The sequence below is a fragment of the Sander vitreus genome, chromosome 22 (genome assembly GCF_031162955.1).
Source record: "Sander vitreus isolate 19-12246 chromosome 22, sanVit1, whole genome shotgun sequence".
Classification (NCBI taxonomy): domain Eukaryota; kingdom Metazoa; phylum Chordata; class Actinopteri; order Perciformes; family Percidae; genus Sander; species Sander vitreus.
In genome coordinates this window covers 18,485,503-18,502,409 of record NC_135876.1, presented here as the reverse complement: position 1 = coordinate 18,502,409, position 16,907 = coordinate 18,485,503, and the positions used below count along the sequence as shown (strand labels likewise).

The window sequence follows — 16,907 nt, the reverse complement described above, 5'->3', positions numbered from 1 at the left end:
AAATATTAAATACAAAGATTACATTTTTGAGATTATTAGATTATGTTATATTACTTTTTTCAGCCAATCTTGCAGCTCTGTGAGGCTTTACTTATACTCACAATGACAATGCTAATGTGCACTTTAACCTCAAAGTGCTGACTTTCTTGCATGTGCTGAAGTGCAAAGCAACATGCTTCACTGGAGGGCTACACTAAGGAGTAATCAACAGTTTCAGGATTTCCTGGAAGCCCCTTAAGTACCTTTGAGTCCCCAAACCCACTTTAGAAACACAGATGGCCTAAACTGAATGTTGTTTTTACGATGACATTATGATGGCCACAGTGGTCAAATATACCAACATGCTTTTACAAATAGGGACACCATCTTTTTTTCTATTTCTATAATTATTGATTTTAATCCATGCAGCACTTCCTCACCGTCATTCAAGATTATTAATCAGAGTCAGATAAGAACAAGATAACGCAGTGCTACCGTGCAGAGGACTCTGATAAGCGGCGGCACGAGCCTCAGCTCAACCTCCACCCGTCATTCTCGCGTCGCCATTGTATGACATACAACCACAGGAATCCAAAAGGTAATCAGAATTCATTCGGCCATTTTCATAGCCGATAAATCGTTTCAGTAATTATTCTTTTTATAAAAAGTGCCAAAAATTCAGTGATTCGGGCTGTCAAATGTACTGGTTCTTTCTTTCTCTATGATTGCTAACAGAATATTTTGGGGTTTCAGACTGTTGGTCAGCCAAAACAACACATTTGAAGATGTAACTTTGGGCTTTAAGAAATGTGACTAGTATTTGTTTGACTATTTTAAAGCGAAAAATGCATCAAGAAATTTTTTACTTGCATCCCTAATTCTTTATATAATTAACATTTATGTTAGGCTGCAAAGATCAACCGAATATCTAAATTAATTAAAGCAAACAACAAAACATTTTTAATATACTAGGAACCCAGGTAGTCCTCATCCCCTTAAGACTTCTAAAAAAAAATCATCTCACTAGCACAATTGTTAACAAAACAGCGGTTTTCTTTTAGTCTAAAAGCAGAGGAGGGCTCTCTTTTGGTTCACTTTCCAGTGTGAGTTAGAAATCATGTTCTGGCTCTCCGACAGTAGCTATCAAAGAAACGATAAGGCCTTCCTGCTGCCCGACTACAATCATATCAATGACCTTGTTGACGTTGAGGGATTTCTGATAGGTCCATTTCATTTAGCACAATCAATGACAAGAGATTAAATGCAGTGCAGAAGTATTTAGGAGCTGGACAGTGAACTGTGTGGATTGAAGATGACATCACCTGCCAAAGAGACCCGAGACACAGAGCAGACTACACAATGTTTTGGCAACGCTTTTGGTTTGCTCTGCCAAAATAGTAATCACTGCACCAAATGTTAATTACATCCCAGCAGCTGTTCAATTCAGAACGACTTTAACTAGTTTGAGACATTATAATCTGTGCAGTGGTGGCAATAAAGGAGTCTATTGGAGTTAGAGCCTGTGTGCCATTTAAGATTACTTTCTCAGTAAACCTAGACCCCACCACTGTGGAAGAGGCAGGGCTGGCTACACAGGGATAAAGTTACAGAACCCTGGGATCCTGAGCAAAAAGCATGGGAACCGGCTTATCTAACTCAGGGCATGGCTGTAATAATACAGATTATAATAATGATCAGAACCAGAAAGTAATAATGTCTTGTAAGAAAAAAAAATTAGTCCTCATAAACATAGTCCTCAATGATAGGTTATTGTCTGCAATCAGGTACAATCAGGCAGAAGACCTGATAAAAAAAGGAACTGGTTGTCCCTTATGTAATAACCGAAATTACAAAAAAAGGACATGGATGAATGCTGATGGTGCAAGAGGAAGTGAGGACAAGATGCTCTGTGTTTCCCCTGGAAGAAGTTCATCATGTCTTCCCAGATTCATCCAGGAGCGCAGTACCTTGCAAACTGTTGCTAAAAAAACAAAATGAGTGTGGACATTTTTTCCACTTTTCAATGCAAGATTTAGGTACAGTTTCAAATGTGTGCACACAAGGCTTTGGGAAAACTATCCTTCTGGGAGGAAGTAAGTATGAAAACAGGAAGGTAAGGAGGAGCTGTAAACGTATTTTAAAAAAAAAAAATAGAAACAGGGCACTTTGGGATTCTGTGTACATAATGTCAGACTTTAGAAATAATTAACTGAAAAACCGTGTGTATGCTTGGACCAGACCTGTATTCCAAAAATAATCTGGGTTAGTACAAAATGTTTTAATGTCTACCCTGTGACATTATCGGTTAACTCAACTTGTTACAGTATAGTAAGCAGTCACAGTCCTCTTCATCCATCCCTCCTACAGAGAGCAGATTATACTGTACATTCAGGCCATGTAGAAAGTAACATCCAACTACAGTTGTCCCGTTTCTGTTTAAATTACAGATGTATCTGGCATATGGGCTTAACTATTGCAATTTTTAGGTCTCAAAAAATAGCAGCCAAATACACTCAATTATTTTAAAGGATGCCTTTAAGAAACTAAGAAAAAGCTTCTGTCTATAGATCAAAATACATCACATTTCCTCTGACAGCTGATATGCTGCTATTTACAGTTTCTGAAATAACATTGCAATGATTCTGTTTTCCTTTAACTAAACCGATCTAGTCACAAATTTATCTGATTATGACCATATAGTAAGGTTGACATTTGCGTCATACCGTTAGAAGAAGGTGATAACTCGAGATGATGCATGAGTTTGACTTTTTTTCCTGTCATTATTAAGATATGTAATATGTACTTAGTGGTGACTCACCTCCTCCACAGAGTGCCAATATACCTGACAAAGTCTCTTTGGTATGTTGAAAGTTTCCAGTATTGATAAAAACACGTCATTCTTTCAAAATCTGAGAAGTTAGGTATTTTTAGATACTCTGCAGGGCTTTCTAAAAGAAAGGAACTATTAAAAGCTACAGACACTCAAATATTTAGAGGAGATATCTGCATTAGGAGCTGAGAGAAGTGATGAGTCAGCACAGCAATCATCTCAAAAGCAACTACCAAAACAGCAAAAGAGTTTTTCACTCTAAGCCAAAATCTGCATTTCGAAAATATTTTTTTTGTTCTTTAACATCTTTCATTGTAATATCATGTGACCTTCAGTGTTAAGGATAGACAAAAATGTACAAAAAAAAAAATCTTTGCCTCCTCAAAATGACATTACGGAGAGAGAGTCAGACAACGGGACAGAGGTTACGAGCCAGACTCGTACGCACGACACAAGCCCACATGCGTCTTTACCCAGTGATCTGCCAGGGCACCCGGCCGGGCCCGGCTTCAGACAGGCAGCTTGGCACGCGAGTGTCGACCACAGACTGCATGCTGATCTACAAATTCTATCAAAAAGAGCATATTTAAAGAACAGTTCAATAAAATACACAAACTGCAAATAAAAATGCCTGTCCAGAAATAGCAGCTTGATCAGTGTCCAGACCTCAACCAGCACACAAGCCTGTACTTTAAAAACAGGACAATGACAGGGAGGAAAGTGGTTTTAAGGTTTCATTAGAGAACTGGGCTTACAAAAAAAATAGACAGAGTACTTTTCATTTGCTTCCTTTTAGCAGAAAACTCATGTTATTTTTTTCCTGAAACACTGATTGTGTTTCAAGAGACGTGAAGATTATTCGTGGCCTTAATATTTTATCTGACACACTGAACACACGCATGCAAGATCTGATGTTAAAAAGAAAAAACTGTGTGATGAACAGAAATGGGTCAGAGAGTGGTTTAAGAAAGCAAAAAGACAAACACAGAGAAAATAAGGTCTGTTTTGTGTAGCTATGAATTCTGATTTGACCACAGCATTTAGGAGGGCCATCACAAAAACATGGCCTTTAAAGGCTCTAATTTAAGATTTAAGAGTGTAAGAGCATGTTTGTGCTACTACAACTCAAGTGGGCACAAAGTGGCTTGTTTAAAGGCCTTTTTTTCCCGCTGTGTAACCTGTGCAGGATTTGTTTACAGTTGTTCATGCTATGGTTGTTCAAGCCTGAGATCCTAAGGAGAATAATCTTGTTAAGTTTGATTAAACCTGGTTCTGCTCACCTAATTGAGGACTAACCCATATAAGCAATAATTTAACAGACAATAAATTAAATAGAAAAACAACAAGCAATGTAAAGTGACATTCTGACAAATATGACAACTTGAAAATGACAGCTGGGCAAGAAGTACAAAAAGAAATCAATGATTGTACTGTACCTTTGTGTGCTCACAGCAGAGAAGCCACCGCAGACATTGTAGTGCAATTCTGAACTCTGCTGTAAAGAGAGACCCGGGGCTGGTCAGAGTGCAGGGCAAAAACAAACAGAGGGGGGAGAGATAGGGAGACAAAAGAAACAAGAGTTAGAGATGTGAAGCCATGAAGTTCATGTGCGGTCTCAGCCTCTCGACGAGCTGAGTGCACTCAGCTCTCAGACCAACAGGCACAAAATGATAGCAGCAGCCTTCCTCTTCAGTATTATGTTTCCTCCTCCAGCCTGCTGACAAGTAGCCATGTGACTCCAGGACCCATTCAACACTGAGTCAGAGGCTGCTGCTCAGACACACAAATATATCTGTCTGCTGTCCCACCCCCCCCACACACAAAATTGACCTTAATCTTGAGGTGGAAACTCAACCCCAATGATCAATATCTGTCTTTAACAAACCATAGTAGGGGATTTGCGTGTTTTAGAACAGTGGTTCTGGTTCTCCACAGTTTGGCTTGCGACCTCTTAAAAACAAAGCGATATCTACTTGCAACTTGTCATCACTCGATGCAAGTGTCTACCAATTGTGACCAGTTCAAGAGGGATTTTCCTCACTTTATTATATATTTTTTTAATTTTTTAGAATTTTACTAAGGGTACAAAATTAGCACCATTCACCAGCCAAATGCTGGTAAAATATGCGTGGAGGTGGGCAGGTAGATTTTTTTTTCACTCCCCAGCCAAAAAAACAATGCTAATCTAATGAGTGGCTGGTAAAATTTAAACATTCACTAGCCATTTGGCTGGTGGACAAAAAAAAGCACCCTTTTGCAGGCTGCGATTGAGACACACACACACACACTACTTAGTTAATTATCAGACTATAATAAGACCAGGTCGGCTATGTAATCGCTGACAACCGGGACAATTGCATAGTGGTTGGTGTAACCGGGACGTCTGGTCACCCTAATTTTGTGGCTTAAGTCAGCCTAAAGGCGGACTAGGTTAGGGTGACCAGATGTCCCAGTTTGACCGGGACAGTCCCGATTCTGAGTTGCATGTCCCGAGTCCCAACAAAAGCCTGTCGGGACGTTAAAATGTCCCGATTTACAGCAACCACTATGCAATTATCCCATGTAGAAAGAAGCGTCCAGCGTATTATTTTAACTGTGTGTGTGTGTCAGTCAATCGTAGCGGTCTGCATAATCTGTGCAGCCAGCGTTACAATGTATATTTGTAAACATTGTTGCAATGCCTCTTCTTATCTGTCTCGTTTTAACCAGTCCCTCTGGGTCCGCTGGAAAGTCAGCGGACGAGCGCTGGGTGGAAATGTTCGCGCATTTCAAAAGCAGGGAGATTCCGTTCAAAAATGTAAGTCTCCTTTGTCAGTTCGCCATGTGTCTACCGGGCACAAATGCTCCCGTTGAGCTAGGGCTGGGCAATACATCGATATTATATCAATATCGTGATATGAGACTGGATATCATCTTAGATTTTGGATATTGTAATATCGTGATATGACACTATTGTTATCTGTCCCTGGTTTTAATGGCTGCAATACAGTAAAGTGATGTAATTTTTTGAACTTACCAGACTGTTCTAGCTTTTTTTATTATTTGTCTTTACCCACTTAGTTATTATATACACAGTGATGATGATTATTTATCAAAAATCTCATTGTGTAAATATTTGTTGTAAGCACCAATTGTCAACCCTACAATATCGCCGCAATATCGATATTGAGGCATTTGGTCAACAATATCGTGATATTAGATTTTTTCCATGTCGCCCAGCCCTACGTTGAGCGGATCTTTTCGCTCATGAACACCACATGGACTGACGGGAGGAACCGCTTGACCATTCCCACCTTAAAGGCGCTACTCGTCACATGGGCCAATTTTGCTGAAACCTGTGCGCAATTTCACGGTAGGCTTTCAGCCAACAAATTGATTCTTGAGAAAATTCACTCCTCTAACAAATATACGGAATGAATGTTTCCAATAGGGAAGCTATCTGCTCTATCAAATGAGATTTGTGAGTGAGTGAGTGAGTGTGAGTGTGTGTGTGTGTGTGTGTGTGTGTGTGTGTGTGTTGTTGTTGTTGATTAGAATAACACTGGTAACACTTTACGGTAAGGGTACATGAATTATCATGAATTCATGCATGAATTGATGTAGGCTATGTATTATTACGCATTATGTAATCAATGATTTATTTGTTAATGCATTCCTTAATATCCCATGAATCATCAGGAATTGACGTGTTCATAGTCTGTCATTCGTGACCTCGTACATGAACAACACAACTAAAGCATTAGGTATGTGGGCACATCATTATGAATTATGATTTATTAAGCATGATCATGATTCTTTTTCTACTAATGCTTTAGTTGATGTGTTGTTCATGCATGAAGTCATGAATGAGAGGCTATGAACTCATGTCAATTCCTGATGATTCATAAGACAAAGGAATGAAGTAATGCACAAATCATGAATTAATTCACGCATGAATTCATAATTCATGTACCCTTACCATAACTTTAGTTCAAGCCTGTGCATTTTCCAAAAGAATGCTTTAATTCTGAAAAATAAAGTTGGTCCCACACGAAACTCACTCAATGTCTTTTAATATTATTTCTTAGATATGTAGGCTAAATACCAAGAAAATTCATGAATATTAACTGAGATACCCCATTATGTTGTGAGCAGTAGGCCTACATGTGCTGTTGGCAAAATTGTGTCTAATCTGTCTGTGTCCATGTCTGACCTGAGCTGGCACACGTTCACGTTAAAAAGCGTGTGCGTGCACTACGGTCACGCGCAAAGTGTCCCGGTTTTAGCTCCGGGCAATCTGGTCACCCTACCCAAAATGCATTGAGCAAAAATTATAACGTTACTATGCTAACGCACTCACAGTGACAAGGCTAACATGCTAATGTTTTGCAGGTATAATGTTTACTATGTTCACCACTTCAGTTTAGCATGTTAATATGCTAACATTTGCTAATTAGCACTAAACGGAAAAATACAGCTGAGGTCGATGGGAATGTAGTAGGCCTATTGCAGGTATTTTATCATAAACCATAGTTTAAGACAAATTAACATTTCCGACCTGATAGTGGTACTGGCACTATATGAAAGTCAGGGAAAAAAATATTACAATTTATCCTGAAGGGCCCATAAATGTGTGGACAAAATGTCATGGCAATCCACCCACTTCAACCTCATGGTGGCACTAGATGAAAAGTCAGGGGATCTCTAAAGTCATTAGGATACATCGTCTGAGAACCATGATATGACTGAACGATATTTCATGGCAAGCAATCTGATAGTTATTGATATATTGCATTCTGGACCAAATGTATTGACCGACCAACCAACCAACACTGGCATCCAGAGAGCCAAACCGCAAGCATGGCTAAAAATGCATTAAAATATCAAAGAAAATTGGAAATTGGTTGGACGTTACAAGGGCCAAAACATGCAAAAACATTGCATGGTCCTTTAATCACATGATCATTAGATACAGTGTGTCCCATGTTGAAATAAGGTCTATTACAATGTCTTTCTTAAGCTCAAGAGTGACATAAATTCATGTTGTGAGACAATGGGGGACCAGCTGGTAGAGAAAAACTTTCGGTATTACAAAGAACATTTCTTATGGTGGCACATGAAAGGGAGTGCAACAAAAGCCTGGTTAACAACCACATACAAGAATGACAGCTTTCATTCCAATACAGACTGAAAGACAGCGAGTGAGTCATTATATACTGGCTTTCTTTAGAACATTGGCAACTTGACTTTTCATGAAAGGAATTTAAATGTTGCCAAGATGCTTCTGAGCATCTGTAATGTGGTAATAATAAGTAATCGATATTCTGAAATAAATCTATGCAAATGATTAAGCGACATTGTGTATATTTCAAGTTCAAAATAAAACTGGTACTTTAGAACTGCATGTTTTTGGGCATGTTTATACATTTGCACAGGATGTTTATTCATTTGTTATGTGTGCATAAAAGTAGTGGGAAAGCAATGACATGTTGCCTAATATGTCTTTAATTATTAACTGGTAATGAACACACATTAGCATTTTAAGTATGTCCATCAGGTTTAATAATTTTTCATTGTTCACCTCGACTACCTGCTTGTACTGGTAAAATATATATATCAGTGTTAGGGTAAATTTCCCTTCAAATAGGCCTACACCTTGGCATGGCACAGGTTTATTGTATTGGAAATGTGGCAATGGAAAAAATAAAATGTCATGGAGGAATCAACACTATTATACAATTAATCCCACCTAAAGTCATAAAAGCCGCCAGATTAATTGTGTTTTGCAGCGAACAAAGAACAGTCCTGTGATCTAAACAAGTTGCTTACCCGTTCGCCAAATAATCAAGCGCTGCATTCCACATCAGCTTATATGAGCCTTAGGGCTAAAGAAATACCCAACCTCAGGAGGAACCTGAGTGTGTGTCCATAATGTGTGTGAGTTATAATTGTTTGTCCCTAGGGATGAGGGATCACTGTGCAGTCACATGCATGTCTTGCGGGGAAAAAAAACATAGTCAAAGCCACAAGCAGCTAAAATTGAAGTCCACTTCAAAGTCTGGGGCTTTCCTCAATCCCAACAGTGTGCTAATAATAGCATTATCCACTATGGTCAACCATATTAAGAGCCATGACTTCATGCGTGCAAGGTCGACTGATAACTTTTTCTTAATCATGACCAACAGACCATAGGCTAATTACAAAACAACCACAGAATTGTCCTCATTCTTGCTTTTTACATTTTAAATTAAGTTTATTAAGAAGGTTCAAGGTTCATTTATTGGCAGTAATATTTTGGCTAAATGTGGTAAAATAAAGCAATGACATACATCCAAACCATCCTGTGTTTGGATGTATGTCACAATAAAATCTCGCCTTCAGTTTTTCTAGGTTTTATACAAAGGGTTAACACAACTCAGAAATTCTCCCTCCAGCTTCCTGTTATTCTTCTCTCCCTTCAAGTCTAAAACAAGTCTGCTAGGACATATTTCTAGACATAAAGAAAACACACTCAAGTGGTCAACCCAGGACCAAAACATTACTTTTTACTTATGTATTCTTATTAATGAGAACTGGGTATCATGTTAACAGTGACAATTACAAGCAAAAATTGTGAAGCTAAAAACTTGACAGAAACTCACCAGAACACTGCTTAGTGCTCTCCCCCGCTCAAGTCTCCTGTGCAGCTTGGTGATGCAAACACCGACCTCGGTGTAGCTGTATACCACTGATAGCTTCCCTGTTTGTGGATCTCTATGGGGATTTGGCATTGGTTTATATTGGTGGCTGTGCCCATCCAGCTCCTCTTTCAATATGTAGACGTCTCTACCTCCCTGCTCTGCTCTTCACAGCCCAGCTACACTAACTTCCCTCACTTTGGCAGGGTCCAGCACCTCAGGATGACCGTGCTAAGTTATGTGCACACAGTCACTGGAACATTGCCAGTCTCACATAGCTAACAGCTGCACTGAGGCAATGTATGCCCATCTTTATCTCGCTCTGTGTCCCGTCAGAGGCTTTGGCGAGCAGCGGCTGTGCTTACAGCTAAGACAGCACCTGTCTTTGGGGTGAAGAGGGATTGAAGAGGCAACTAAATACTGGCAGTTTATATAATGCCTGCTCATTGTCCTCTACTCCAGAAAAGAAAAAGCAATCACCACCCAAGTATTTTTATACCTTGAAGAGGGTTCAAGTGTATTGTAGGAGGTCAATACACATTGTGAAATGGAAATAAATGTCATGTGGAAAATGTTTTACTGCCTGCAGACTCAAAATGTCCTTAAGCTCGGAGTAACAAGCTATATCAGTAACTTAGAATATAAAAGGTTTATGCTCAAGAAGGAGACAATAGTTCAAAGAACTATACATACAAGTCCACTAAGAATTAATGTAACATATCAAGCATAGCGCAACATAAGGCCAAATTCAAACGTCACATTTAGTTTATTCTGAATTCCCATTTTGTTTGAGGGTTGGATGTAAAAGATTCTACTTTAGTGTCGCCTCTCAACATTAAAGACATTTAATCAATATTTTTTCATGTCTGCAGTAAACTAATGAAAGTGTATAAAAAGTAAATCCGGACTTAACATCAGCTGACTTAGAGATATACGTATATCAGTGTATTCTGGAGATATGAAAGTCATTTTCAGTGGTGAGGCTGAACCAAAACATTAAATTGCGGTCCATAAAACCAAATCAATGAGCTGAAAGATGTTAAAATGCTCTAGAGCTGCGGGGAACAGCAAAGTGAGGCAATAGTCTATGGGTGTATCACAATGAGCCCCGCCTCTCACATTACACAAAGCCATGTGATACATTCATAATTTAAAGATATTGATTTGTGCAGCTTTTAAGTCCCAAATATCAAATGCGGTATCAGCCTAATAAATCCCATCAGTTAGACTGTAATTAAAACACTAAATTGGCACAGAGACTGTACTGATATTTGTTGTAATGCCTTTATTCTTGTAAACTTTGATAAATTATCATGTCTGCAGAGGGTTCACAATTTCATGGTATATCACCGAAAGGAATTATACATCTATCCAAGAAAGACCAAGACGGATAAAAAAAAATTAAAAATAACTAAATAGTTGGCCCAGGCCTACTGTATATGCATTACACAACAGTGCTGCCAAATGGGACAAAACAGAACCCTCCACTGGACAGTAAGACCTTTTTTACAGTCATGAGCTACTGGTCCTATTCAGCTCAAGTGTTAGGGTGTGGTACTTCCTGTCAAAACTGCATCCAGGCTGCTCAGGTTGCACCAGCTGGACAAAAGAAAAAGCCAGATTCTCACAGAAACACAGTAATTGTGGAGCTTTGACCTGGTGCACTTGTAATAACTGTATTTGCTCTCATGAGACAGGAATAATCTCCAGGGCTCCCAGAGATAAAACAAAGGCCTAAAATCTCATACTACGTTCAAATACAAATCAGCCATTTATCAATTTCCTGGGAAACAGAGAGGTGCAAGGATGTCTGACTATGTCTTTTGCAGTGTAGTGTACAATGCTGCAAAAGTGACTACAAAGTCCAGAAAGCTTAATGGGGTTTAATATTAAAGGATGGTAGCCCAAATTATGCACGATCCAAGGTGTGCTGCCAAGTGCTAAATGGCAATTGCATGCAACTTAGTAGACTCGAGAAGAACAACAGCCAAGCGAGCAAACCGATTCATAGACAAAGATGTGAATCCACAATTTGTAATAGTAAAACAGTGTAATAGCAGTGTTTGGTTTAGGTTAAGACAGTTTATTAGGCCTGATGGGTTTAACAAAATGCTGGGTCTGTTTATCTGCAGAGGGGAAGGTAAAATAAACATGAAGAGCCGAGAGGTCATGATAAAAAAAAAAGCTTTTTTTATCAACCTCTTTTCCTTTCCTTGTCTTCTGCATGACCAAGCAATCCACGACAGGAATGTAGAGACACTCTGCTCAACTGTGCTTTGACATTTTTTTATCCAGCAAAACACACTATTGTTGTCACAAATCAGTTAACAATAAGTCTGTTTGACATATTCCACTGAGGCGAAGGAAAACAAATACAAGCTGAGACTGATCACGCAGATAAGATGGATGTATCTGATATGTTCAAGCACCACGCAGGATTACACGACAAAAGGAAGCCGAACGGTTGCTCTGGAATTTGAGAGTGCAGATTGAACAAGGTCAGATTCACCATAGACAAACCTGTTCAGATTCCGCTATTGTCCAAGGTTCTTTATTGATCATGTGCACAACAATAACATAAATAGTTGTTGACAATGAAAATCTTAGGCCTCATGTCATGTGCCTCCAACAATACTCTATACTATTAAATAACCAAAACTTCTGGAGCGGGATAATGTAGAGCAAGCCAGTCATTGCAAAATTGAACCCCTTCAGCGTGATGCAAGGCTCAAAAATTACCAGCTCCCTTTACATTATCCCTTATTTATTATTACACAGCTTGATTGAATACTCAATTCTGAATGGTTAATCACAGCATTCTAAAGTTCTGTTATTTCTGTATAACAGACCGTTGCTAAGTATAACAGAACGTCTCCATGGATGGAGTTCTGATCAAAGACTCTGGCGGACCATTTTTAAATCAATAAAATCATTTTTAAATCAACATTTGTGCTCATACTGGTCGGGACAGTTAACTTTACCATTGACGAGCATTGCTCTCCGACGGAACCCAGGTCGCCCCAGTGAGTAAAGCTAACCATGGAGCTAACTAATGCACTGTTGCCATTAGCGCTGTTAGCGATCACCGTTTCCTTCACCCTCTCGCTCCCTTTGTGATCCGCTGATCAGCGATATTAGCTCCAGACGACTCAGAATATTAATTTCAAAACATATTCATTGATTTAGAAATGGGTCGCCAGAGACTATGATCAGAACTCCGTCCATGGCAACAGTCTGTTATACAGAAATAGCAGACCGTAGAATGCTGCAATCGACCAATCAGAATCAAGTATATAACCAAGCCGTGTAATAAGCGAGATAACTTAGAGTGAGCCAGTCATAACAGAGTTAGGGAGGACCCCAACAGGGTGATGCAGGGATCAGCCTGACATCTTTACACAGTAACAGAAGGAGCCATGTTAAAATTCCTCATTAGTTTCTGTTGTGCAAATGAAAAATGCAAGTTAACTTTTTGCACACAATGTAATATAAGTCTCTATATTGACACTGAATTTGAGAGCAAAATATGCTTAATTATATTATGGATTTGACCGACATGTATCCTTTATTAGCATTACCAGTTTTCTTTTTCTTCCCTGTCAAAACTCTGTCCATCCTGTACTTTACATGTCATACGGCTGTCTCAATAATCCTGTTCACATGAATCTTGATAGTTAGCATAAGAGCACTCTTGTTTCTCAGATTCATACTGTAGACCTTTTTCAAAGCTGCAATTTTGACTTGTCACAGCAGGAAAAGCACAGGTGGAACTAATAACACAAACCATGGCTCAGTTCCAGCAATAATTTTACTGCAGCAATTAATGCTATTAGATTCACTTGTGTTTGACATGTCAAAATGTCTGCTGTAAAAAAGCACACAGCCGAAAAACACTGAGTATTTGCTGGTTGCAGTTTCACAAATGAGAGGAGTTGCCCGTTTTATATCGTTAGGCCTATGCATTAAATACTAAAACTAAAATAAAGAACTTTAACAGCAATTTCTTTGTATTGGGCTTTCGTGAGTTGTTGTAGCCATTTGTCATTATGTGGACATTTTTGTAGCTTAATGCTATATTATGCTCCCTCATTAGTGTGCTCCACTTTCATGTTCAGATCTCTGGTACAATAGAAGCACAGAACAAAAACCTCAAATGGAGGTCAATGGGTTGAAACATGGGGTTTCCTAATGAGAATCCATGGGTTATATTGAGAGAGATTTCATCTTTTGCTGAAACAATTTGCAGATTAATCAATTATTAAATTGACAAAATTAATTTAAAAACAATTTTGATAATTGGCATATCTGCTCCTCAAATGTGAGAAGTTATTTTTCTCTGATTTATATAATAATTCACATTTAACTTGCCAATGGACCTTTTTCACAGCAGACATTTTGACTTGTCATAGTAGGAAAAGCACAGCTGAAATTGATAACCTTAACGATGGCTCAATTCCATCAAGTGTCCAGTAAGATATTTCAGTGAGTCAGCATGCACAATACCAGGGCCTCTCCTAAGTGGAATGCAGCCATCATTAATGGTTTTGAATACACCTGTGCTTTTCCTACTATGACATGTCAACATGTCTGCCGTGAAAAAGGTCTAAGACAGATCTTTTTAATGATGTCACCCAATGACCTGAGAAACAGAAGACGTGCTTCTGTTGTACCAGTGTGCAATGACTAAATAAATGAATTACGCTGTCTCCACACTGCCTTGTTGAAAAGCCTTGTTCAGTTCAAAAAGACAAGAAAAATGTGGACTAGCCAACTCTTTAACATAACCATCACATTTCTACAATGATATAGCTACTGTCAGGAGGAGTGACCGCTAGCTTGATAGGAGGAACTCCTCGGCTCTAACATTATCATTTACTATCCACCAGTCTGTGAGGAGGATTAAGCCACGACAAAACTACAAAGTCTAGCACATTAACAGGACTTTCCATCCTCTATTACCTGTGTAACAAGCCGAGGAACAAAGCGAAGTCATCTACCAGCAGCACCAGCAGCGGACACTTGCATGCATGTGTGGCAGTTGCCTGTCAATGCCGCCTTTCTTCACAGGAAAATAAGTCAACAGTCAAGACCCAGTTCTTGACCATCAAAACAACGATAGTTCAAAGCAAAAATGGGTTTTCACAAAGCGAAATCCTTCTGAGGCTTACAACAACTCACACATTGAGGCTTATTAATTCACCGGTGTCTTGTCACCTCAAACTAACTCTCTCTGAAACACTTGCTCAACCGGCATCAATCCAACCAAATATTAAAACACTTACATTTCCGGTAGAGGATTCAAAATAAAACCCTTTGTGATGAGAAAAGCAAAATGCGTGCATTTAACACGGCAAAAATGTAATATAATATCCAAGGACGAACGCATGATAAATAAAAGATACAAAACATCACATTACAGCATTATTCTGTTATTGGCTTCTTATTAACGCCACTTGAACGCCATTATTTTGAAGCCAACATTAATCACATTCCGGTTAAACTGTTTAATTTCTGACAACTTGTCGCTATTTCCTCCAGACTCAAGTAGCTGCGCCTGCGTAAATGATGATTCATATTTCTGACGAAAGCCTGAGGAGGGCGTCATACCGTTATGATCCTTATGATTAAATATTATTTTATTTGTCAGAATTTATTAACGTATTCTACTGAAAACGTGATTATTTGGCATAAATTTAAATGCGGATCTGTATGTTTAGCCTATAAGTAGGCCTAGCCATTGAAATGTATTTAGTTATTCAATCTTTCTGGGTAACTGACAATGTTTCATCGCCATCATTAACATAAAATTCTCAGTTAAATCAAAATAGGCCCTATTAATATAACAATGTATTGACAAAACATCCAAAAAATATAAATTTAGGTTACTTGCCATGAAGCTTTTGATTGTAACAGCCTCAGTGTATCACACGCTCTTCAGCTGACGGAGTTTGCCCAGTTGTCATTTAACTGTTGAGAAGAAAAGGAAAGAAGAAATAACAAAACTTTCAGTCTCATCTTTTGAGCGAGATGTCCAGAGAAAAACTTTGAGAACTGGGAAAACTGCATTTTCTACTGAAGACCATGTGTATGATCAAAGGTTTGCCAGCTTCCGGTTTTCAGGGACAAGAATAAAGTTCACCACTGCAATTGTTTATGATCATTACATATTAGCAATTACGAGCTAGACAAGAGCTCCCAACAGCTCCAGGCTTATTATTATCTGGTTTGTAGTAATGCAATAACAAATGTGTTTAAGAGCACGTAGGCCACCAATAAAACACAGTATTCGCGTAGGTCCCACTTTACCTGATCTTGAAGCTGTGTCTTGAAGACCTTTCTTTCAGTGTTGTGCTTATATCGTGCATATTCCTAAATTACTATGTCTCATCAAATTACCACATTGTTATTGGTTCAGCATAATTTATCATCATATTTATTAATATTTTCTGGCCCTTGTTTATGCTTGCCAGCCCTTAACTCTTCCTGCTGCTCTGTAGTCAACGGACAATTACGTGCTTGCACACCTGCCCCTCATTTACCCGAATGAGTCACCAAGTATAAAAAAGTCTTAACACACACCCTTCGCCAGTGTCAGATCAGCTATTGTGCTTCATAGCCATAGTGGTCCAGTCCTTGTTTACTCTATAATATCGTTATCTGCTAATGATCTCTGCCTGTTTTGCTTTCTTTCCTTCGCTGACTGCCTGTTTTTAACACACACACACACACACACACACACACACACACACACACACACACACACACACACACAGGAACAGGACAGTAGTATTCTGACATTAAAAATAATCAGTGAACATCTTAATTTTGCAACCTAAATTTATAAATGTTAAACATTATTTACAGTTGTTCAGATACTTAACTTCCCATCGTAGGCTACTCAGTTCAGTAGCAAGTTTAACCATATCTCACTTGATGACCTTTAACACAAATAGTATCACCTAGGCTACTATTCATGTACAGTAGTAGTGGTAATGCGTTTTATGTAGTGGTATTGAAGAAGGCATAATCAAAAAGTAATTTAAAGTATTCCCAGTTGGATTTTTTTTTTTACCACATTTTCTGACCAAATCATTTTACCAAACTCTTTTTTAGTCAGGTAGAATCAAAGTTGCCTAGACCTAGCTGTCAAGACCACTACAGTTTGTTTATACCGTTGATTTGCTAATGATATGCAGAATGCATGATGCAAAGGTCACATCGATGTAAACCATAGACTGTAGCCTATTTAAGGAGATAAACAGAGTAAGAGTGACCCCTACTGGTGGTTTGCTGCTACTGAATCCAGGGGCTTCACCTGTTAAATATAATTTTTTATTATCATGCAAATTCTTTCTTTCTTTCTTTCTTTCTTTCTTATTTCATAATTAATTTAATTTAAATCTATATGTGGTTTAATTTTACAATAATCTGACTGAGTCGCC

General features: G+C 38.6%; 1 protein-coding gene across 2 annotated transcripts in view; it reads right to left on the bottom strand.

The window, feature by feature from the left end:
• Positions 1-14,711, bottom strand: part of slc4a2b (solute carrier family 4 member 2b) — a 47,591-nt gene extending 32,880 nt beyond the window's left edge. Inside the window, exons 1-2 of one of the 2 annotated variants that reach the window (XM_078280410.1) lie at positions 14,425-14,711; positions 4,246-4,324 (exon numbers count right to left, since the gene is read on the bottom strand). The gene's annotated coding sequence lies outside the window, so the exon portion shown is untranslated. Of the gene's footprint in view, positions 1-4,245; positions 4,472-14,424 lie in introns of those variants that run through there. The other variant, XM_078280409.1, reaches the window with a different exon arrangement.
• Positions 14,712-16,907: the final 2,196 nt, after the last annotated feature.